The 25,303-nt window shown below is 34.5% G+C and overlaps 1 long non-coding RNA gene across 1 annotated transcript in view; it reads right to left on the reverse strand.

Moving 5' to 3' along the window:
• Window positions 1–803: 803 nt before the first annotated feature.
• Window positions 804–25,303, reverse strand: part of LOC104877264 — a 314,343-nt gene continuing 289,843 nt past the window's right edge. Inside the window, exons 7-8 of the long non-coding RNA XR_784552.2 lie at window positions 2,674–2,795; window positions 804–1,398 (exon numbers count right to left, since the gene is read on the reverse strand). This is a non-coding gene — a long non-coding RNA (uncharacterized LOC104877264). The remainder of the gene's footprint in view (window positions 1,399–2,673; window positions 2,796–25,303) is intronic.

Genomic DNA, 25,303 nt, shown 5'->3' on the forward strand with positions numbered 1-25,303 from the left:
GTACCACTATGCCCAGCTGAAAATTTTTTATTTTTAACAGCAATTGTTTTATAATATGGAAGTGTGAAGGCAATTTTCAAACTCCTGTACTGACTAGGTGAAATAAGATTAATTAATTTGTTAAAATTTGAGGGTAATCACTATATAGTTGGAAAATTTCTAAGGAACATATAATATTGAAATAGATGTCATTAGATTCAACTTTACACCCTTCTTTTCATATGCTGTAGGATATCATGCATTTTGCTTGTTAATAAATGTGTTCATTTTTGCCATATTACGGGAAAAGATACTGATGCAGCTGTAGAAAGACATGCTACGTGTGTCCATAAGCTTTGATCATCTCCTAAATATATGTAACAGACAGTTGTTTTGAGCCACTCCTTCGCCCTAGTATTCTATGAGACAGGTTATTCAGTTACTGTTAAAATTAACTTGAATGTCTGAAATTATACTGAGAGCAGCAGTGACAGAAAAACACAACTCTGTGTATACTTAAGTTTTGAGAGAAAGGGTACTCTTGTTTTAATGCAATTCCTAAACATTTGGAACTTACTGAGTCAAAGAAGTTTTGTTTAGCAAGTTACAGATATCAATATTTACCGTATTAGAATTTAAAACAGATATTTTAAAATAGTCATTAATTAATTTTAATATAGCACTGATAAAGCCATATTATATGCTGTACATTAATGCTATATTGCATGGTAACATTAATATTTTAGGAATTTTTCTGCCCAGATGATTTTCCTGATATCTGTGTCAAAATAAAATGTCAGTTTGACCCACACTATGAAGAAACATAAAGCAGACTGAAATTTTAAAGTATATATGTTTTTGCCATGGTTTATAACACTTGTATCTAAAAAGAAGCTGTGAAATGTGTTGAAATTGTAGCAAAGTTTACTTGACATTCATGAGTTTACTATCATAGTTTGCTGACTGTTTTTGTTTACAAGATGGGAAGTTGTTCTTTCTCTTCTTATGTAATCCACGAGACAGCGTAGTAGGAGATAAGGGCATGGCTCTTGTGGTTGGAGCCGTGGGCACAACCTACCAACTGAAGAGACATGTGTATTAACCAGGAGCACAGAACAGCTGCACCTGAGGGTGAAACAGACCAAGCTGAGCCGCCCTGTACCCCATACCAATCTTCTGACACCAGAACGCAAAGTACTAGACGACTAATGTCAAACTTCCTGCACAAGATTAAATGGGGCCCCCTGGAGCAGCTATCGAAGGGGCGTTGAAGGATGGCCTCTGGTGCTTGAGAAGCACTGCCTTCCTGTTCTTCTAGTTGTGCATTCTGTTTGCAGGACATGTCTTCTCTCTTATCAAAGAACTTCTTTCTCCCTGAGCACTTCTTTTGTGCCTCTTCTCCTTTTTCTTATTTTTGCCCTAAAATAAAAGGTAATCTTTTATAAACACCAATTGTCTTGTTTAGGGCAATTGTCCAATTCATGACAGATAAGAATCTAGAAAACTCTGCTGGTCCCAGCCTAGCGTGGTGGTGCACGCCAGTAATCCCAGCACTCAGGAGGCTGAGGCAGGAGAATCACTGTAAGTTCGAGACCAGCCTGGGCTACATAGTGAGTTCCAGGTCAGTCTCAACTACATAGTGAGACCCTATCTCAAAAAACAAAACAAAACAACAACAACAACAACAAAACAACCCTGCTGGTCCCTACCCCACCCCATATTTCTCCAGCATAACTTTTTGAGCTTATGGTTGACTTAATTTCATTGTCATATAAGGTTCTTATATCAAAGAATCTTCATTTACAAAGAACTAGTATTTCTACAATCATGTTAATTTTCACATTCATTTTTAATTGCTTTACTGTTACTTTTCTTAAATAGGTAAGTCATCATTTTATCTCAGGCACCACAATCTTATCTCCAAATGTGGTGCTAAATTTCCTATAAAAATGCTTTGATTATTTTTCCTATATTTAGTTAATATAGAAAAAAATAAAAATTTTAGGCTATGTAAACTCTCTTTGAGAAATTTTCCCAGAGGATTCTTGGAAAATTGTGAAGATTTGTCCTTTTATTTGTAAAAAGAACTGCCAGAAATAATGAATTTTATTGATTTGATACTATTGTAAGAGTTGCACAGAAAAAGTTGTTGAATTAGAAAAAATGTTCAGTCATTCCTAGATTACATTTATAAAGCTAAATTTTGTTAATATAAAAATTTAAGACTAGTATGCTTTATATAAGGTCCTTGGATATTTGTCAATACTTTGCTTTTAATTATATATTTCAACCTCTGAGGAAATAATCAAAATTCTTATAAAATAGTTCTCTCAGACCTTTTATATTTATCAGAGTCTTATTGTACTTTACGTGATATGTTAACCACTGATATCTATTATAATTTTAGTTATTACTTCAAACATTTAGTTGTCTACAATCTTACTTTCTTCATCTGAATGTGTTGGAGAGACAGCTTTCTCATATTCCTACGTCTTAATGGAATTTCAAGAATTTGAGGTCCTCATTGGCCTTTCCCTGAGCCAATTGTCAAGACTGTGTTCTTATAAGTTACTCTGAGAGATCCAGTAACAAAGACTAGGCCTGTTTACTCCTTTGCATAGAGGCAGTGGCTTTTCACAAACTCAGCGTTCTGTTTGTGACATAAATCCTGTACTGTATACATATCACATCTACCTGAGGCCTTTCTTTCAGCCCTGTGGGTCTTGGGCAAAAGGAAAATAATGCACATTTTCATTTTTGTGTGATAATAAAGTCCACTGTCTTTGATTCAGGGGTCTCATGAGTTCTGCCAGCACCTAGAAAAGAATAAAAGCATGTTTTCGTAACTGGTAAGTAGAACAAAATCAAATCCACACCCAACAAAGGCTGCCATTTTCTTGACCAGTGTTACTAAACTGTAGATGAACACCAGACTTATACAGTGTTTTAGACCCTTCTCTAGAGTTACTGACCCTCTTTACTTGGCATTCTTGGTATTTGATGCATATTTTGTCTCAGGATCATTACATGCTATGTCATAAGAGTTTTTTTCTTTAAATCTGTTCATCTCTTTTATAAGTCAGATATTAACTTTCAATAATTTTTCTGAAAATAAACCTGGTCATTACACTGATAATCATTTTGGAAAATGGTTTCATTATCTTTTGTTTTTCATGTCACAGAAATAATCATATATCTCTACTAAGTGCATTATTCATAATTCTAACCTTATCAGATTCTTATATTTGCAAATTATTAGCAATAAATTAACTGCAGCCATTAATTCTCTTCCATCTTCAGACAGAATTTGTTTTACTGTGGTACGCATATTGAGACAGTTAGAAGGTACAGAAAGAGTGTGGATCATTGATAAAGAACTAGAGTTTTAGATGCTGTCCCATCCGGGGTACAAGTACCACTGCTCAGCTGGGGTGAGTAGCTCACTGAGATCATAAACTCAGTATCAGTATTTCATTAAAGATACAAGAGACTTTATTGGAAAAGAGTGAAGAGTATAGATAGCTATTCCTATAAGAACCAGAGCAGGGATCACCTGAGTAGGGGCGTCTACATCTCTCGCCACTCTTGTGGAGGTCAGAGACCTTTCCCATAACTTGATTGGCTTCCTGGTACCCCTTCCTAAATCTTTGCTTTGGATGGTCTATGTGTAGCTTTTTCTGTTGTTCACTTTTCTTTGAAAAGGTCGTGTTTCCAGGGTGGGCAGCTGGTTGTCAAGGGAGTGTTCCTATTCATGGTTAGCTTATAGTTATGAAGGGGTCTGTGTGGATACCTATTGTAGTAAATAGTGATTCCAGAGTGATTAGTGTAGTGACCCCAGTGCAGTGGTGACAAACCTGTCATGCATGTTACTGTGGTTCTCTCTTTAGACAAATGAAGTTAATGTATGAGTTGCTTTTTCTAAACTAATTTCTGAGTATTCTGGTTTAATGATAGTGTTGGCACTTTGAGATAAATAAGTGGGTTTAGGGTAGGTACTTGGTCACCTTCACTGCCCTAGAGTAGTGAGTGAGGTGTGTGTGTGTGTGTGTGTGTGTGTGTGTGTCCATCAGGATGAATGCATACTGAATAAGAGCTTCTCCCAAAGTTAGTCACCCACCCCTACTTTGTTTCCCCTGCATTGTTTTGGAGGTGGGGAGGGACAGACAGCTCTCTCAACGTTTAACTTTGTGTACTTGACTCTATCTGTTATCCCTTTCTCTGGTTACTCCTTAATGAAACCTGTGATATCTTGTGTCTTTTCTATTTGATTTTTCTCTTTCTCCACCTCCGTCCTTATTTCCAGGGGGAATTTCTCTAGTAAAGTTTTAACTCTATCTACTCAGGCTTGGCTAGAAAGGCCATTATCTTGTTTTCTCTCTGCCTCTACAGACTCCTTTTCCTTACAGTACTCAGATGTATCAAAGCTCATTCTGCATTGTTGTCTTTTTTTTTTTTTTTTTTTTTTTTTTTTTTTTTTTTTTGCTGTTGAGTCAAAATACCCCACACCCAAAGTTAAAGGAGGAAAGGTTTATTTGGCTCACAGTGTGTAGGTGTTTTAGTCCACAAAGGGTTGGCTCCAAGGTAAGATGGCCTGGCTGAGGGGCATCACAGAGGAGAAACAATAATGACAGGCATAAGGCAGAAAAGCAGTGAAGTAGAAAGCAGCAAGCAACAAGCAGCAACCACAGCAGCAGCCCTCTTTCTGTCCCTTATCCAGGATACCCACCCATAGGGCAGGTAGTACTCACAGTCAGGGTGGGGCACCCTTCATCCTAGCATCACACTATGAATCAATCCCAGCACGGCATCCTTGATCCTGACATCATGCACTCTAGATACAACCATACTAGAAAAGCTTCACCTATGACTGCATGAAGTTTTGGAGGGACATCTAGATTCAAGCCATAACAGTGACTTAGAGTGGGGATTTATGCTTCCCATAAATATCTACTGCTTGGTTTGAGACAAGAAATCTGGATTACAAATTGTAAAATATTTACTATCTGGGTTTAAAGAAAAAGTTAGTGTTCGAATTATACCAGTGGAAGTGTCTGATTTTCTACTACTTGTTTTCATTGAAAAGTAGATGTTTCTGTGAAGCTGGTAACACAAGATCCAGCAGACCAAAAGTGAATCAAATAGATCTTAGTCGACTGATGAAGAAATTTTTACTGTAGGAATGCATTTGGAATATTGTCTTATTTTTATATTTCCTGGATATGCTATGAAGTCCAGTCTTTGTTTAAACTAATAGCAACTCCAGCGAGTTTAATAAACTCTGCTTTTGTAAGCTGAAACAAAACTTCTAAAAATATTCTCACTGACTTCCTGGTTTTCCAAATGTTTCATTGTCTTTACTTTTCTTGGTAATATAGTTATGTACATGGGTTTAACAAGGATCTGTCTTATTTTACCTGATTATAATTGGTTAAATCAATTAGGGAGCCAAAGCCTTGGTTTTTAAAAATAATACAAATTTAATTAGATTGCCATGGGAACTACTTAGATAAGGAACTAATATTGACTTTATATACTAAGCTAATAGCCTAAAAACCTTCCCAGCTATATTTATAGGGGTCCAGTCTTTTGTTGTTAAATTCATTTCCTTCCAGACTAGGAACTTTAATTTGAGGGAACCCTAGAGAGACAAATTCATTCAAATTTATAATATATTTCACAAAATATTTTCTTGTGCTTGATTTTTTGTTTTGAGAACAAATAAGAAATATTTCTATGTCAAAGATGAGGAAGCTGAGTACATCTGGAGTTGTTTCTGTATCTTCCAATCTATTCCACTGATCCTTGGGTCTTTTTCTTTGCCAGTGCCATGCTGTTTTTATGACAGTGGCTGTGTAGTATAGTTTCATGTTGGGGATTGTGATCATGTCTCTGTTGCCTAGAATTGCTTTTGCTCTTCTAGGTCTCTTCTTGTTTCAAAGGAAGTTTGGGATTATTTTCTCTAGTTTGGTGAAATATGCTGTTAGAATTTCAATTGGGATGGCATTGAATCTGTATAGCAATTTTGGAAATATGGTCATTTTCACTATTTTGATTCTTCCTGTCAAAATGGAGTACTACTCAGCCATAAAGAATGAGAAACTAGAGTCATTCATAGGAAAATGGGCGCATATTGAGGCCATATGCTTAAGTGAAATAAATAGGGCACACGTGTAAATGCTGAACAGCTTATCTAGTGTGAAAAGCTAAAGGTGTAAGTAAGATCCAAAGTGTATAACTGATAATGTGAAATAGGAAAATAAGGTTCAATGGTGTAGGGAAGTGGGAAGGGTAGGGGAAAGGAAATAAGGGAAGAAAAAAATATGATAAAAGGACAAAACAAAAACAAAGTCTCTCTAAGCAGGGGAGGGTGGAGCGGGTGAAGGAAGGGTAGGGGTAAGGGGAAAAAATGAGAACCAAGACCTGTCATGTAAAGGTACAAGATCCCAATAATGAATGTAACTGTACTGTATACGTAAAAAGGATCAATAAACTCAATGAAAACAACAACAAAAAATGAAGATATGTTATGTACATGTACCTACTCCCAAAGGTGAATGTAAACTTTATGTACTATAGGTATGTACTAATAAAATTAATTTTTATAAACTAAAAAAAAAATATTTAAAGATTACTGATGGAAACTACCATATAAAAGTCAAATTTCTGGGTGTGGTTGCAAATGCTTGTACTCCCAGCACTTCAGAGGCTGAAGCAGGATTGCCATGATTTTAAAACCATCCTGGACTACACAGCAAGATCTTTTCTCTGAAAAAAAAAAAAAGGAAAGAAAAGGAAAAAAAGAAAGAAAGAAAGAAAAAAAGAAAGAAAGAGCTAAGCTGAAGAATCCAGTGATTGTGTAATAATCTGAATGTTATAGTTGAAATATAAAATGTACTCCCAAAGTATCACCTTTGCACTGAACATGTACCATATTACCTAGTTACTTTTATCCAGCACAGTTAATTCTGGCTTTTAGTAATACTGGAGATGTTAGACTTTAAGTATCACCTGCTATTTTTGGATTTATTGTACATGATCCAGAAAACAATCTAAAAAGAGTAATATTATGATGCTATGCTTACAGAAATAAGCTATAAATTGCTTTTGAGATATTTCTTTAGACTTTCAATTGTATATTGCACAAACTACAAGTAACTATCTTTTAAAGGTCTTATTTGGTAGTTATAACATTAACAGGCCATTCATTTATGCCAGAATACTAGGAGCTACGTTGGATGACAACTAGAAGGTTGTAAACCTATTATTTTAAAGTAGTTAGGTTCTCTCACAATTTTATGGACTTTATAAGCAACAAATGTTTCTTACACAGATTTTCAAAAAGTTATGTAGAAAACTAAAGTTCTATCTTGCTGACTTTGTTTTTTCTTTTATTTATTTGTTACATAAAGTAGAAACTAACTCATATATGTAAAACAAATCAAATGGAATTAATAATAGCAGACACTGTTAACTAAGAAAAAGATAAACAGAATTATTAAGACAGCTGTCTGTGGAATTTGAGATCTGTATGATTTTCCAATTCATAATGTATGTAATTTAGAAATTGTTGCTTGAAAGAAAAAAATTACTTGGGGAAAATAATCTTTGTGATGTTCAAAAATTACTTTTCAGATTTTCTTAGATTTTTTCCCTTTGATTTTAATGTTTATTTCATATCTATATTTTAAAATACTTTTTGTAGTTAATGCTCTATAATTCTAATTGATCTTTAGATTTTAAATTTAATTTGAATAAAAATGAATCCTGAATTTTCAATTAATATCCATGATAAATAGATGATTTTATGATAATTTTTAATTTTTTTTTTGAGACAGGGTCTCACTATGTAGTTGAGACTGACCTGCAACTCATTATGCCACCCAGGCTGGTCTCAAATTCACAGCAATCCTCCTGCCTCAGCCTCCGAGTGCTGGGATTATAAGCGTGCACCACCATGCCTGGCCTTTAATTATATTTTTAAAGTATAAATGTTTTAATCCTCAATAATTTATAATACTTTCACTATATTTAACTCATTGATTTCAAAATACTTTTATACTATGACTCCAAGTATTGCAAGTCTTTGAACCCTAAACTGGCCCTAGGAATAATAGTAATATCAATAGGTAATTAACATGATAATACCTAATATATTTGGTAGCTCTATATAAAAACAAATTCATAATTTGTGGGAACACACTGGCTATCCAAAAATTGTGAAGTATTTGGTAAAGTTTTATTTTCTTTCCAGTTGTTTATTTGACAAATACAAATGTATGTTAATTAAGACATAATTTCACGTATTAGAATGGTGGATCTCCAAAATGAGCTAAAAATTCTCTGGTGTACAGTCATGTTACTTACTTAACTTTTTGTTCATCCTTCATTTTTCAGTTTGGATATACTTCCTCTTTCCCATTGCTTGTTTACCTCTCTCAGAACACTTGTCATATTCAGTTGTAATGGTGACTTGATTCATCAGCTGTCCCTCAGAATGAAGCTGCAAGTACTCTGTGTCCTGTTTTGTCGTAGCTGTTGCACCATAAACAATCACTGAATAACAATTGGCTAAGGGCTTTGAACATTTTTGATGGATAGTAAGTCTCCTGAGGATAAGGTTCCTAGTGCCTAATACCTCATGAGAGACACTCTATAAAATATTCAGGAATTGATGAAAAAAGACAACAGCCCCAGAGAAGGCTAACGCTCTAAGTCATATTTACTCATAACTTCATTGAGGTTAAAATTGCTGTCTACTAATTCAGTTTATCAAACACTTTTGAAGGTTACAGATTTCCCTAGAAATCCTTAGAATTGTAAAGATAACCAAGACTTGTTTTTTTGCTGTTAAGGCACCTAAACCTTGATGTAGAAATAAGGTTGGCTACTGAAGTGAAAACACTTGGCATATTAGACCAGAGTAATTTAAAGAGCACTGCTGCACCCAAGACATTTATGGCAAGGCTATGCCTATCAGCATCACAGACCACTCTGGGTCATTGGCACTGGGCCCTAGGACTCCCTCCTCCTTGAGAATGCAAATGAAGTTTATGACCATTCTCCAGAATAACTAGGATTTACAGAAACTCAGGAAGTTTTTCAAGAGCGACTTTTCCCTTTCTCTGTAAAAATAAGCTCAGAACTGGCCAGACTTCATTAGTATGGAAAACCTTCTCTTCTTGGTCATTTAAGGCAAGTTATGTATCATTTGATGGTTATTAGAGCCATTTGAATGAATGTTGATATGCCCTTATCTAGCTGCCCACAAATGTGGGCACTGCTGAGGTGCTTGTGCAGATAATGTCCTCTTCCTGGCCATGGCTTCTATTGCAAATAGCTCTAATGCCATTGTCTGAACACAGGCCAGAGAGCTGCTGGAGGAAGTTTTCCACAGTGCAATTGCATTTTTTTCCTGGCAATGACCAGAGACTTCCAGTTGGACCTAATTAGAGAGTATGATTTTTCAGTGACCAAGACTTAGATTGATTACCAACAAAACACATATCACTTATGCCCTAAACTAAGTTTGAACCTATAATTCCTTTGGGCAAGAAACTGTCTGAAAACGTATTTTAATTATTAAGGACTTTATAATAAAGTTTTTATTTTTTAACATTAAATTGAGAATTAGATGGGAAAGCAGTAATTCTCAAGGAATTGCTTGGCTAACTCCATATTATCTCACCAAAAATTTATAACCCAGTATTGCTTTTATATATTCTGTATACAAGATAAAGTAGGTTTACTAAGGATGCCTGCCGAAAGGTAGAAATTGCCATAGAGGGTCCCAACTTTTATCTGCATTTTAGGTGTTACTACATGCAAACTGAAACATGACCTAGCAAGACTGAGAAAGGTTTAAGAAAGAATAAAAGGTTAATGGATAATACTACCTTATGGGAGAAACAGGATATTTTGGTTTTTATTCTATAAAGAACCAATGTGGGTATTTCTAAATAATGGCCTGTTCCTCAAAGAATGTATTTCTTTAATAGCAAAAGCCATGTTATATTTTTGTGTTATGCTGGCTCATTGCACATTTAAAATTGACATACATTGGAGCTCTTCAAATTTATATCTTCATTTAGGCTGTTCATTTAGTGGGTCAAATCATCATTATATTTCATGAGTATGGTGGATTTTAATTCACATTTTAATCTTTCATCAGCTTTTCATTTCAGGGGATTTCACAGTATATATGGGATTTGTATAAATTTGTGTGCAGTAAATTTATTCTTTTAGCAGTTTTATTCTTTCATCAGAAATTCATTTAAATAGGTTCCACTATATATCACTGCTACTTCCAGTGCAGCTTAGGTCAGTCTGTAATTGATGCAAAAGCAATGAGGTATTAAAAGAGATAGGAAATATCTGAAATTGGAAAGAGTTCAATAAGTGGGCCTTTGTAAGGCTATTATACTCCTCAGAGAAGGTAGGGAGGTGGTGATAACATAGCATTTTGATCTGAAGCCTTGCATGCTTTATAATTTCAATTCTCAAAAAAGATCCATTTTGTCTAAGTTTTTGTCTTTAAACAAAATTAATTGCTTCAGCGCCCTAAAACAGCCCCCATATGGCCATGTGGATGTATAGGCTTGTCCTTCCCATCCATTTGAATTAATGCCACAGCTTGTTTCCGTGAACATTCCACGTCCTCCTTCCTTCCTGCCGATATTCATTAAATGACACCCAAGTGATAAACATTGATGTAATAAATACTGTAGCTATGGAAATAACCTAGGGAAGAAGCCCACTCCATCATGTTTTCGTACAGAAGTAGATAAAAATCAAGAGCACTACATAATAGTTGGCAACAGAAAACGGCAGCATGAGAAACACCTCTAACAAGAGAGAGGCTGGTGCTTGCTCTGTGTGCAACAGAAAGGTGTAGGATGACCTTGAGAAGTCCCCTTGCCCTCTAGAATTCTGCAAATGAAGAGTCTCTTTGTATGGTAAATATTGAAATGTCTCTTATTGCTAAGTGAACTGTACCATAGAAATGACAGCTGAAAATCAACCTGTGAACTTGCTAATATGTCTTTGAAGAAGACAATGAATGCCTCAGGAAAGAAAAAAAAAGAAAGTAAATGAAGGGAAAAAAAAGAAAGGAAGGGGAAGTAGAAAGAGGATTTACCCTGTGATATTGTCATTGTTCCACTTAATATACTCCTTTATATGACCAACAGCTACTTACAGCCTTCTAGTTTTTGGAACTGTTGATTACCTCGTATACCAACTGTGTAATAAATGTTTGTCAAATTGAACTAAATTGTACTAAATTGAATGAAGAAAATTAATAACTTGGGAAGATGATGTAAGCCAATTACTGTTCTTTTCTCTACTCTAAATCCCACAAAGCCATACTATAATCTCGTGTTGGAAATGTTAAGTCAACTTACTTATAATCTGTTCCAAGACCGTGTCTCCTTATGCATCTGGCTGGGGTGAGAATGTGGCTGAGGAGAAAGGTTGTGGTCAGACTATATATCCACATTAGTATGCTAATGAGAATGATGATGGGAGATGCTGATATGAGGCTGATACTCATTTCCACCCTAATGTCATGTTAAACTTTCTGTGGCTCTTCTTATTAAATTATAGAGGGCCCAGTTGAGAGTCATCTCTAAGTTCAGATCTATGGCAGTTTTTGCAAGTTAATTGGGGGAAATTACAGAATTTCACTATATGTTTAAACTAGATTTAGTTTAACATCTCATGAGTGTCCTAAAATGTAGAAAGTGTAGTATATTTCCATGTATGTTTTGAAAAAAAAAAACCCTACACAATGAAAAAGAAAACTTCACTTTTCTATAGTGGTCTAGGGAGAAAGGAAAAGGCAAATAATAAGAATACCCACAATACTCGCTGCCTTCCTTTGAGGGCTTTTATTACTGCTGTGCACTGCAAGCTGTCAGGTCTGGTTAACAGTTTTTTGGGTCCTTTGGATAAGGATTCTGGTCCTCCAAAGGGCATCTGATGTCGCAGGAAGTTTATTACAGTAATATAAGCATGTCTTACGGAAGGCTAACTTTATTTGGAGCTAACTTATCATCCTAACTGTCAAACTACACCTAGGAAGGTGAATTTCACTGTTTGGACAATTTTACAGCCTTTCAAATGATAATTGCCTGAATTTTTATGCAAGCATTTATTGATGGAGGCTGACAGATGTTGAAAAGAGCAGAACCACAAGCCATACCATGGAATCCAGGATAAAAATCTTTCTGCTTGCCCTTACTCTATTGCTATTTTTGTAATTCATAATAACACTCTTTCAAATGCAAAATATGAAGCAGGAGCTTATTTATCTGACTCATCTTGCCTACCTAAGTGCTTCCTTTAGCTATGGTTTGTCTTCTAACCAGCAACCTTCTGCCCTCAATTTCAGATTAGCATGCTCATCTAGGTGGATTCTAGTTAATAACTCTTTTAAAAAAATCTATCAGTAAAATCTTCACTTAATTCTTGAAGAATAGCTTGGTTGAACTAAAAAAAAAGTTCTGTAAAACTCTAGACATCAATTTTATGAAGAAGGCACTATTGTGTATTAGATTAAGTGTCATGGATGCATTAAAAAAGGTAGAGTACTATGTGTACCTTTTTAAAAAATTCATGTTTGCAAAATGTATCTTTTTACAACCTTTTACTTTCAATATGCCTATGTTGTTTTGAATTGAGTTTCTTACAGGCAGCGTATGATTGGGTGATGCTTTTATCTACTCTATTAAGCTGTCTTCTGATTGCTGTATTTAGAACATTTGCATTGAAATTACTATTATAGGACTTAAATCTGTCATATTGTTTCTTTTCTGTTTATTCCATGTGTTTCTAAACTCTCTCTCTCTTTCTTATCTTCCTGTGAGTTACTTCACCATTTTGGGGGATTTCATTTTTTACTTGCTTAAGTTATTGAATATATGTTTTGGATTGAATTGTGTTCTCTAATTTATATTTCAAAGCCCTGGCCTCTAATTTGTTGGCATTTGGAGATGTGACCTTTGGGAGTAATAAGGTCTAGAGAAGTTCATGAGGGTGAGATTCTCATGATGGAATTAACATTTTTATACAAAGAGTAAGGGAGATTTCTCTCGCAATACTGACATGAAGAAGAGGTTATGTGGGGAAATAGCACCATGATAGGTACCTGCAAGCTAAGAAATCTCAGGATGAAATCCAGCTTACTAGCACCTTGATCTTAGACTTTTAAACCTCCAGAACTGTGAGAAGTAAATTAATGTTTAATCTACATAGCACATACTGTTTTTATGGAAGCTCAGGTTGACTAATACAGTATTTCTTTGGATGTTTGTCCTAGTGCTTGCTCTGTTATCATAAGGTGGACATAAATCTTATCATTTTCTGGTATTGACATTTGGCAACTTCTAGTGAAATGTAGAAAACTTCCATTTAAGACTCTTTATGCTTTTATTATGGAAATGAAATTAACTTGAATATTTTCTTTGCATATATTGAGCATATATTGAGCATTATATATAAAATTCTTGCCTCCCCACACAAACTACAATCCAACTCAGGGCATCACACATGCTATGTAAATGCTATACCATCAAGTTATCTTCCTAACCCTAAAATAGCATTTTAATTTTTGCTTTGATCATCAAATATAGTTTTTAAAACTGTGTCCTTCCTTTCTGGAGTTTCCCATCTCACTTACCTATGATTTTCTGTCTATTTAAAACATATTTCTTAGCTGTGCTTCAAAAGTAAGTATGTTGGTTACAGATTCTCTTAGACTATGTCATTCAAGAATGTCTTTATTTCTTTCTCCATTCCCAAAGGTTATACAATGCAGGTACTCTTTTTCTTTAAGCACTTGAAAAATATCAGGCTTCTTTTCAGTCTCCATAGTAGAAAGCTATCATTCTAACACTTATTTACCAAAAGATACTGTGTTGTTTTGCTCTATGTTCTTTCAAGGTTTTTCTTGGTTTATTTTTTTTCATAACTTTAATTATGACATGGTATGGAGTCTTTGAAATTTATTTCAATGGAGTTTGCTCAATTTGTTGATATTGTATGTGTATATCTTTCAGCAAATTTAGGAAATTTTCAGTCATTAATCTAAATATATTTTAACCTTCTCTTTTTCGCTTCATCCAATACTCCGATGATATAAACACTGGATCTTTTCCCACAGATTTCTGAAGCTCTATGTAATTTGGTTAGGTTTGTTGATGCTCTCTTGTCCTGATAGAGTAATTAGTTGTTCTGCCTACAAGTTCATTGACTTTTTTTTTCCACTCTCATATTCATCCTGTTATTGAATACTTTAAATGAAGTTTTATTTCAGTTACTATATTTATTAGTTCTATAATTTTCACTTGCTTTTTTTATTTTGCATGTCGCTTTCTTTTTAATTTGTTGCAAGGGTATTCATAATTGCTTACTGAAGAATTTTATGCTGGGTATGGTAAAATCTTTGTTAGATAATTCCAATATCCTATTTATCTCAGATTTGCCATTTGCTGCTTTATATATTTACTTTTTGTGGCATAACCACTTAAAATCTATTCTTTTAGTAGTTTTCGAGTATTCAATACATTAACTATACTTATCACAATGTACAGTAGATTTCTTGGACTTTTTTATCCAATCAAAATTTTATAATCTTTGACTAGCATCCATCTCCACCCTTCCGTCTTTAGTAATCACCATGTGCTCTTTATCTGTGAGTCACTCTTTTTAAATAGATTTTAAACCCTTTTCAGATCCTATGTAGTCTATTTTGTTTAGTTTTCTTGGTGTCGCCAGATTTCCTGATTGTTCATTTTTGGTGGTGCCAGACCAGACCAGACCAGACCAGGCCACCTAAAATGCTTATGTGAGATGAGGGAGACTTTTGCCTGTAGGGTGGAGACAGTTTCATGACAAGACTCCTATTCTTGATAGGGCGTCCCCCTCGCTCTCTGCATGAGCAAGTTGTCTGGTGTCTCCCAGTGGAGAATCAGGAAAGGAGAAGTTGGACAGTTTTGGGCATAGGAGAAAAGAATAATTCCCTAGTTTACTCTTTGTTGGCAGGGCTCCTGTTCTCTCTGGAGGAGGGCTTTACTTTATTGTGCTATGTTCTGCCACTGGGCTGAGGGTCAGAAGGTGTTGGGCCTGGTTCTCCTTGGGCAGGTAGAATGAGGGGAGACAGGCCAGTCTGTGGTGTTTTCCTCCTCTCCTCGGATCTCTAGCCAGCCTAACGTCTCTGTAAATCTTTGTGTGTCCTTCTGTTATTTGTAAAGATGTATAGTCATTGACAGAATGAGATCCTTCAGAACTAACTTATTCATATTAGATGCTTTTTCTTATGCAGTTTTAACTATTGTTGAATATATACTTTGATAAACCAGGAATAAACTTTGTGTTTTTATTACAAACTCCTGTGCTTTTATGTAGCTAGTGACTTTGAATTAAATTTTAATAATAGATGGATCTGTAAGAAAACTCTTAAAAATTTCATTGTGCTTTTCTTTTTGGTAATAGGATTTTCATTTTTTGTATGTTTCAGTTTTTTAAATCTGTGAATAATATGACTGATTAGTAAAACTTATTTTTTTAAAGGGAAAAGAAGCATGAGATAGAAACATGTATTCAGCATAGCTGTGATATGAATCACTGAGAAACAGCAAAAATAATAACAGCTCTTGGTTTTTATTCCCGGGCACTGTGCTTGTGGCATTCTATGCATCCATGCTTACCAGATAAAATCTTTAGAATTCAGTTAGCCAGCAAAAAGGAAAGTAGAAATGACACATTCAAGATTAAACAACAATGGTGACACCAGGGAGCAAAGGGGATAGAATGATCATTTTATTAAGGGGTCAACTGGATATATAAACGTATTTCTAATATACTGTAAACAAGCATTGTGACACATGCCTGTAATCCCAGCACTCTGGGTGGCTGATGCAGGAGAACCTCCAGTTTAAGCTCAGTATGGGTAATTTAGAGACTTAATGACAACCTGTCTTAAAGTGAATAAATAAATAGTCTGGGGTTGTAGCTTAGTACAAAGTCCCTTAGTTCAATTTTCAGCACCAAAAAAAAAAAAAAATGAAAACTCTATTATATTTTAAGTGAAGACCTTGATGTTAAAGGTAAAACAATACAACTTTTAGATGAAGCACATAATATCTTCCAATTTTTTATTTACATAAAGGGTTTCTTATTAAGAAAAACTACATAATGTTTATGCTTGTGTGTCTGGTTTATTTCATTTAACACTAAGGTTTCAAGTGCATCCATTTTTCTATAAGTGACTCGTTTATCATTCTTTTTTTTTGTACTGGGGATCAAACTCAGGTCCTAAAGGTAGGTGGCAGAATCACTGAGCTAAATATCCAGTGCAAGTTCATCATTCTTATGGCAGAATAGTCCTCCATTTGTAGAAATACCACATTTTCTTTATCCACGGGCTGCTTCCAAGATTTAGCTTCTATGAGTTGTGCTGCTCTAAAAAAAGATAACAACTGAAAAAAAGAATATCTTCAAATTTTAGATTAAGAAATATTTATTAAAGAATGCCCAAATAATTAAGCAAAAAAATTCCAGCCTTGACTATATTAGAATATATATTCTTGAAGAAAGCACCACTTAGAGAAGTAAAATCAACCTATACTTTGAGAAAAAAATATTTTCAGTTCAATTAGAAAAAACACAAAAATTCCAAATGGAAAAATGAGCAGACCTCCAGCAAAAAGGAGTCACAAGGACCAATAAGTGATAAGGTGTCATTAATGAAATGCAAATTAAAATCACATTTGGGTGCTACTGAATGCTCATGAGAAAATTGAAAATGAAAAACAGGTAATAGCAACTGTTAGTAAGGCTATGGAAACAAAACTCATACATCACCTGAGGGAGTGTGCCTCAAAGCAACCACTTTAGAAAATATATGGCAGTGTCAGCCTAAGGTGACCACATGTAAATCCTATGATCTAACATTTCCAATCTTAGTTATATTTTAAAAAGAAATACATGTACTCATCAATATTCATAGCAGTACTCTTCATATTAGTCTCAAACTAGAAAATACACCAAAATGTAATAGTTACAGAAATGATTAATATTTTTTGTGGTATAATTGCATGATGGAATTCTAAATAGTTAGAATAAGCAAATTATACTTACAGTCACAAAAGGGATACACTACATAATCATAACATCAAATGAAAGAAACCAGACACATAAAGGCACCTTCTATATTGTTATATAATATTTAAAGATGACCAAACTTTCCTATGGTGTTAGACGTCTGGATCAGGCTTATCCTTTGAGGGAGAAAGTTACTGGAAAAGGGAACCAGCTTGGTTGGTTCTGATCAAAAAGTAGAAGATGATGAACATCCCAGAACCAATCACTTTTTTCTCCAATAATCAAGAAATAGGAATGATGATTCATGTTCCTTTCTCTCTAAAATTCACTCTTCTACTTATTCTATAAGGAAAGTGGTAGATGGACACATGTTGTGCTTTTTCTCCTTTATTTTGCACAGCTTCAAATGAAGTTTATTTTATCAGAAAGCATTATATCCACTCCAGCTTTCATATTTTCTATCCTTTTATTATATCATCTCATTCATATCATTGAATATGATGTCTCTGCTAAGCAATATATAGCTTTATCTTTTTAAAATTAAATTTTACCTACCAATGTCTGCCTCTTGATTAGAGTTTCTAACCTATCTACAATTAATATAATCATTGATAAAGCAGAATTTATGTCTGAGATTTTGGTATTATCCTCTTGTTCTTCCATTCCTATATTGACTGCTTTATTTTGTGAAAAATAGTTTTTAGTTTTAACACCCCTTATCATTTGTTTAACTGTATATTTTTTTTTTAGTATTGGGGGATGAACCCATGGCTTTCATATTTAGTTACATTCTTAGCCCCTTTTTTATTTTTCATTTTGAGACAGAGTGTTACTAGGTCACTAAATTTCCCAGTTTGGGCTCAATCTTGCATCTTCCAACCACAGCTTCTTATGGTACTGGAAATTATAGTCATGAACCACCATGGCAAATTCTTTTTAGCTGTATTTAATTTTTTTTTCATAGGGGTTTCCCCAAAGATTAAGAGTAAAAAACTCATGGCACACTAGTTCAGATTAATGTTATACTAATAGCATAAAAAGTTTGTGAAAACTTTGCTTCTGTATAGCTCTGTATTTATAATGTTATTATCAGATTAAATCTATATATACTATTATCATATAAATTATATATATTGTAAGCTTATCAAATCGTTTTATAATTTAACTTGAGTCTGGCATCCATGTGCATCCACTTAGCTATAAATGTCTCTCGTTTCTCATTCTTTAATAGGATACGCGTGTGCAAATACTGAATCGTCTCTCTGGTGTGAAAAACTAAAAGTGTAAATAAGGATCAAAATGTGTAATTGATATTGTGTAATGGGAAGAAAAGGGCTAAATGAGTAGGGGAAGTGGGAGGTGTATGGGAAAGGTAAGAAGGGAAAAGAAAAATATGGAAAAGGGAAAAAATGGAAACAAAGTCTTTGTAAATAGGGAAGGGTGGAGGGGATGAAGGGAGGGAAGGGGAATGGGGAAAAAATAAGAACCAAGATTCATCATGTAAAGGTCCAAGATCCCAATGATGAATGTAACCCTGTATTGCATACATAAAATATACCAATAAACTAAATGGAAAAAATAATAATTTTATAATTCTTGTTTTATGTAGTTGCTTTTTAAATTAAATAGGAGAGGCAAGAAGTAAAAAACATATAACTATCCTTTATATTTACCCACATAGTTAACAAGTACTTTTTAATTCTTCACATGAATTCACCTGTATAGTGTTCTTTTATTTCAACCTGAAGGACTTTCTTTAGTATTGCTTGTAACAATAGTGATAAATTATTGTCTTTTGTTTATGTGGAAATTTCTTATTTTCAGATTTAAGGGATAGTTTCACTGAATAGAGTATTCTTACTTGGCAATTTTTCTTTTAGCACTTTTAGTATACTGTCTTCTGGCTTCCATGGATTTGATCAAAATTCCAGTATTAATCTTAACACAAATTTCTTATACATGATGAATTTTTTCTGTCTTCTTACTTCCAAGAACATCTGCCTTTTAACGTTCGATTATGATATGTTTAAGTGTGGCTATCTAACACTGCTAATAACATTCACATCAACTTGGCTGATTTTACTGTGGAAGTGAAAACTGTCATCAAGAGAGTTCTAGCTTTTTTCCTCCAGGGTAGCTTTACAATCTGATAAGGCTAAGCATATGTAATGTATAATGCTATATATGTGTAAATATCTATGTATCTTTCCATTTTTCTATATCATCTGTGTATATATATCTATACATATATATATATAATCTGTATATATACATATGTATACATATATATATCTTCCTCATGAACATCTAAATACTATCTATCCAATTGGGCCACACCTGTTGCCCAAGGATAAAGAAAAACCACTTTGATTTCCATCCACCATCTGGGTTATTTCAAAGGATTAAAATTGCTTTTGGGATGGGGATTTAGCTCAGTGGTTCTGCCCCGTGCCTCACAAGCACATGGACCCGAGTTCGATCCCTGGTACCCCCCCAAACGGGGGGAATTCGGGCATAGCTGATTCTCACAAATGAAAAAAAAAGTTTTATGGTTTGTGCCTAGATACTCTCCTAAAGCCTCATTCAGTCATGGGTGGGGCTTTTCAGAGGTGTGGATCTAGAATGTGTGATACTGAGATCATGTATGTAATACTGTGATTAAGCATGTGATGCTGAAATCAAGGGTGTGTAATTACTAAATTAGTCGACTGATTGGGTTGGCACAGTTCCAGGTGTAGAAATGGGAAGGCTCAACCTAAGGGTGCGAAGCCTGGAGAGAATATAAGGGACAGAAAAAGGGCTGCTGTCATCACTGGCTGCTTCTTCACTACTTCACGCTTTTCTAACTGCTGCCCACCATGAACTGTATCTCCTCATGATGCCCCCACCTGCCTTGCCACCCTTCCTTGGAGACAGCCAACCATGAACTGAAACTCTTACACACTGTGAGCTACAATAAACCTTTCTTCCTTTAACTTGGATGTAGGGTATTTTGTTTCAGCAACATTAAAAATAACTATGACACAGGTACTGATGAAATTTTTTGCTGCCTTGACCCTTCACGTTAGTTTATAAAACATATTATTTCATAGAAATCTTTTTGTCCCTTTCTTTAGGAAAGTTAGAATTATTCAATGGCTAGTTTTCCTTACTATTCAAGAAACTTGTAGTACCAAAGAGAAAAGCAGGTAACTGGATGAGAAAATGTATTATGAAACTCTGTCTTTCATTTGACTCTTTTTGTATGTGTGTTTAGTCTTGTTATGCTTGCATTAGTAGTTATTTATAGCAATCTCAAATGAGATTCTCAAATATCACTGTAGTAAAACTGTGAAGTACAAAGCAGTGGCTACCACACTAACAAAGCAGAGCAAATTGTAGTAATTTTGTGCTCTTTTGTAGAGTTGAGATTCTTCCAGAGGTAGATCCAATTATGGGTGAGTAAGCCAAATTACAGTTGAGCGTTGATAGTTGTTCTATCAATTGAAGGTTTGTATATATATTTGTCAAATATGTTGGCCTAGGATATTGTCTGTTATTGTTGATAGAATATCTTGTGTTTATTAAAATACTCTTTTACCATAACTATTATTTTTAGATTGATTCTGATTCATAAATTTGATTTATAAACAAGAGAAATTTTTAACTTTTTAGAATAGTTACCTGTGATCACAATTGTTCATTACCAAATCTTCAGATCTACTATTTATGAAGGTGATACCAATCTGTTCATGAGACTAAGATTTCATTTTAAAATGCGGTTATGAAGTACTTCTTAAGCCCATTATAGTCCATCAGGTTAACATTGGTGAACAAATGAAGAACAATTTGGATAAAGCGAAGACACAATGATACTGATTAAAGGGATGACAACAGATCTTATGTGCAAATATTAAAGGAATAGTGTATATTTACTTTAGATATTAGAAACCAAAGGGAAGCCTTGAACACTACTTTAAAATTTATAAATATTTTTATAAAGAGTATAGTTATTCTTTATGTCTATGGAGACCAGAATGAACAAAGAAAAACAAGTTTAACTAGTTAATTTATCATTATTTTATTTGCTAATTAACTACTTAGTTAGGTATTAATGGAATCTACTTCTTTCTGTCTAAATCTCTCCCTGGTGGTAATTTGGACCTTTCAGGCTCTGCATTAATTTTTTCAGGGCCCGAGGGTACCATTTACTACTCTTGAGCAAAAGCTGTATGCACTAAAGAGTACAAGGCCACCTGAAGCTGCTTCATTTATCATTGTTATAGATCAAGATACAGCTTTACGATATAATGCAGCTCAGGCTCCTTTGGAGAATAATGACACAGGAAACAGAATTTACTCACTTCTTGAAGTTCTTCAAGGCTGTGATTCTGCACAGCTTCTCACTAACAATAAAGAAACATGTACAGGTGCACTAACACAGGTAAATTCATTATTCATATTTCCTGAACATATGAAAATGGTGCATTGGATTCCAGGGTAAGGGTAAGGAGAAAGGCATAGAGTCAAAGAAGAACCCATTGATTATTTTTAAAACTACTTGTATAAATAAATAATGCACAGAAAATGATTTATGAAGGACATTAGTGCAATGGTGCTACTTTTTCAGTGAAATAAATTTATGTAAATAATTTAAGAAACCTTTCATAATTAGTTAAAAACCAATGTTACAGTCTGTGTCCATATATCTCCTGAAATTGATCCAAAGAATAAATTGAAGTTCAAATAGCAAAACACCTAAATTAGTGTGATTAGTATGATTGGTAATAGAGCTTTAAGAAAATAGGTAAACCCTCTTATTTGAACCATTACATTTATAAATTAGTATTTCCTTTTTTCTCAGTAAAATAAATGTGAGATTACTTTGTAGTAAAAGTGGAAAATGAGCTCTAGTGAATTTTGATATCTTCAATCATAAGTTCATTTTAAAAATTAAAATAGTATTTAGACGCTTTGCTTCAAAAATCACTGACTTGAAAATCACTGTTCTGTTCCATCATTATTTCTTCTCCTATTTATGAATGAATGTAGGTGGTATCTATAATTCCAACTTTCCATCTTGGGAGCTACACCTCCAGGCTGATATGCCATCTCAGTATGTCAGATAACTAGTTCCCAGCTTGATGTACTCAATTTCTTTCTGACAACCAAGAAATATGAATTTTATAATGAGGTAAAAATCAGAGAAAAGTGTTGTATATAAAAGACTTCAGTAAAAATGCAAACAGGAGAATAAGAGTTTTTATCAATGCTGCAGTAGGTTAAAACAGAACATCAGAATTAGGAACATCTTCTGAGATGAAGGGGACTTCAACCTACATGTGGATTCTTTATCTGTACAAATATACAGTGAAGGCAAAAAAGTAACAGTGGTATAGTTCACGTTTAGATCAAGTTTTCCTATGATGGTAGTCAAGTGAGCTGCCTAACTGACAGATGCATGGCATAGTGCATGTGACAATATTTGACAGCCTTCTGACTTAGCACAAGGCAAGGAGAAAGTAATGGGGAGCATTCACTTCCTCCTTACTGACACTGGAACGTAGTGATAGGGTGAGGTCATCGCATGGACCTTAGACAAATAGAACTAAAAAGGGGAAATTAAAATGGTACTTTATGGTCTTTTATTTTGAGGTGGAAAAGATACTAAAGCTCTAACTAATGGAAAAAAGAAAGGTTGTATTTTAGGAAGTAGTATTGGTATATTTGGTCCCCATTTAGATTGCTTTCTCTTTAGAATGTTTTCCATTTATATCTAACAAAGTTGGCAGAAATAAAATGATTAAATGAGAATTTCACCCAATGGTGTTTTCATTTAATTTTCTTCCCAAGAATCATACTCTGCCCAAGGGAGCTGTTGCTGGGTTATACTGGGTTAGCGCCTATATGTGCTCAGTGTATACTTGACCACTCTTATCTTTAATTTATCTATCAGAAAAGATGTACCATTAATTCATAAAAATGAATTTGGCATGGCAATTGGTGCATGATATTGTAGCTATATGATCCCAGAAGGCCAGATACAATGGTAGTTCAAAGTACATGGTATTATGTACAAAGTATATGAGACACATGTATGATAATGATAAACTATAATTAAATATCTGGAAATTATGCTGACGTAATACAAAATATCAAAATATTTAAGAAATGCCAAGCTAAGTGGACTATATATTGAATACAGATACTTAGCAATATTTATTTATGCATTTGCTTGAGTAACAATAACAAGCAGATACACAAGCCTTAATTATCAGAATAAATTTGGCTACCACAGGGGATGTAGGTCTGAGGAAATTATTCGCATCTCTTCCCAGCATATATCTCATGTGTTGCTGGTTATTCTCTTACCATGGTCAAATTTTGAGAATGTTGCTCTATTGGTCGAGATAGGCGAGGTGCAGGGAAGTAAGCACACATCATAGATATAAAAGCATCTTTTATCACTCGCTGAGCTTATGTCACTACCTGGATGAATTTCAAGCCCGTGGGCTGGAAAACTCTAACTATAGGTTTATTTGACTCTTAAATAACTGTTTCAGAAACTCTAATGTTGCTTATAATGATGATTCACAAGAAAAAGCTATTTGTTTTCTATATTTGCTTGTTTCCACATTATTCTTCCTGTTGGATTAGTCAGCAGAAGGAATTGTAAAACCACAGGGGAACAGTTTAATGGGATGATGCAGACATTAGAGAATGATTAACAGTAATTTCACCAAGGTAGAAGGTAAGCTGCTCATTTTTTATGGAATGGAACAAATGTGTTTGGAATGATGAACAAAATAAAGCATGAAAAAAATAGAAAAATGCAACCACTCAGCACTATTCAGGCAACAAACCATGAGACATAAGTGCTAATTCTCTTCCAAATTCATATACTTAACATTATTTAATTTTAAACTTCAGCAAGATTGTGGCAGACAATTGGCACAGAACATAAAAACCATAGTGCTTAAATGCCAGCCATCCCACTCACTTAAAAGGCAGTTTATGTGATGTGTACTTTTCTTGAATTTTTAAAATCCTACACAACACAGTATAACTCAGTGCTTAACAACAGCATTTCAAGAAAGCCTAAATTTTCTCCCATAACTAGCAGGTTATGTAAGTCACTTAAATCCTGAAAGCTTCCAATTATTTTGTCAATTAAATACCATTCATTTCCTTCCTTCTACATATATTTGACGTTTACTCTTCAAGGAGTACTATCTTAAGTATTGCAATAAATACAAAGGAATCTATATAAAATGTTGTCCTACAAAACCTGGTCAAGAGTAGCTGTATTCCAAGTATGTTTGTTATTGTCCAGATATCTTTTTTCCCTGTGTTTTAGGCAAGGTAGGGACCAGTTTTAACTTCAAGAGTGCAGGTATTGATTGACATTTTCTCAACAAAACTTCTAAAAATATTATCTTCTTTGCTTCTGCCCCTTTTTAAAAAGAGATGGTCCCTAGAACTTTGAAAGTATTGCTAGTAGACCTTCTGAGCACCACACCCCACATGTTTGGCATTGTTGGTTCATCTTTCCCCCACCTTCACCCAAGAATCATAGATACTCAATGGGAGTGCACTGGAACCTTGATAATGTGAGGGCTGTTCATTTCTAATCAAGGTTGGTGCCTTAGTTACTCTGTCATTGTTGAGACACAGTACTCAACCCCCACACCTCTAAGGAGCAAAGGTTAATTTTGGCTCATAGTTTGTAGAGGTTTCAATCCATAGTCAGCTGATTTCAAAGTAGGCCAGCAAGGCAAGGGAGAGATGACTCATGATATAGCTTCAGTAAGGAGAGAGAAAGAGAGAGAGAGAGGGAGGGAGGGAAGGAGGGAGAGAGGGAGAGCAAGGGAGGAGGGGGAGGAGGGCGGAGATACTCTTCCAGGCTGAATCTCCCAACATTTCACTAATAAATTCCACGCCCCCATAATCAAATCATCTCCCAAAGTCCCACCAATGAGCACATGAGGCTTTGGAGAAATATCCAGATATAAATAACAACAATTGCATTTGTTCTTGGAACTTAAACCCTTCCTAATAAAATTATGGCTCATAGAACACTGAGATCTTCTGAGAATATCAGAATCTCAAGCCTCATCTTGGACCTAATGAATCAGAATTTGCACTGAAAAACATACTGAAGTCTGAAAAGCACTATATTAAATGATTGAAAGAAAAATGAATCGACAGAGCCTTGTCCTACATTCTTAAATCCAATCTAATTAAA

The sequence above is a fragment of the Fukomys damarensis genome, unplaced genomic scaffold (assembly GCF_012274545.1).
Source record: "Fukomys damarensis isolate Sample0158 unplaced genomic scaffold, DMR_v1.0_HiC HiC_scaffold_24, whole genome shotgun sequence".
Taxonomy (NCBI): domain Eukaryota; kingdom Metazoa; phylum Chordata; class Mammalia; order Rodentia; family Bathyergidae; genus Fukomys; species Fukomys damarensis.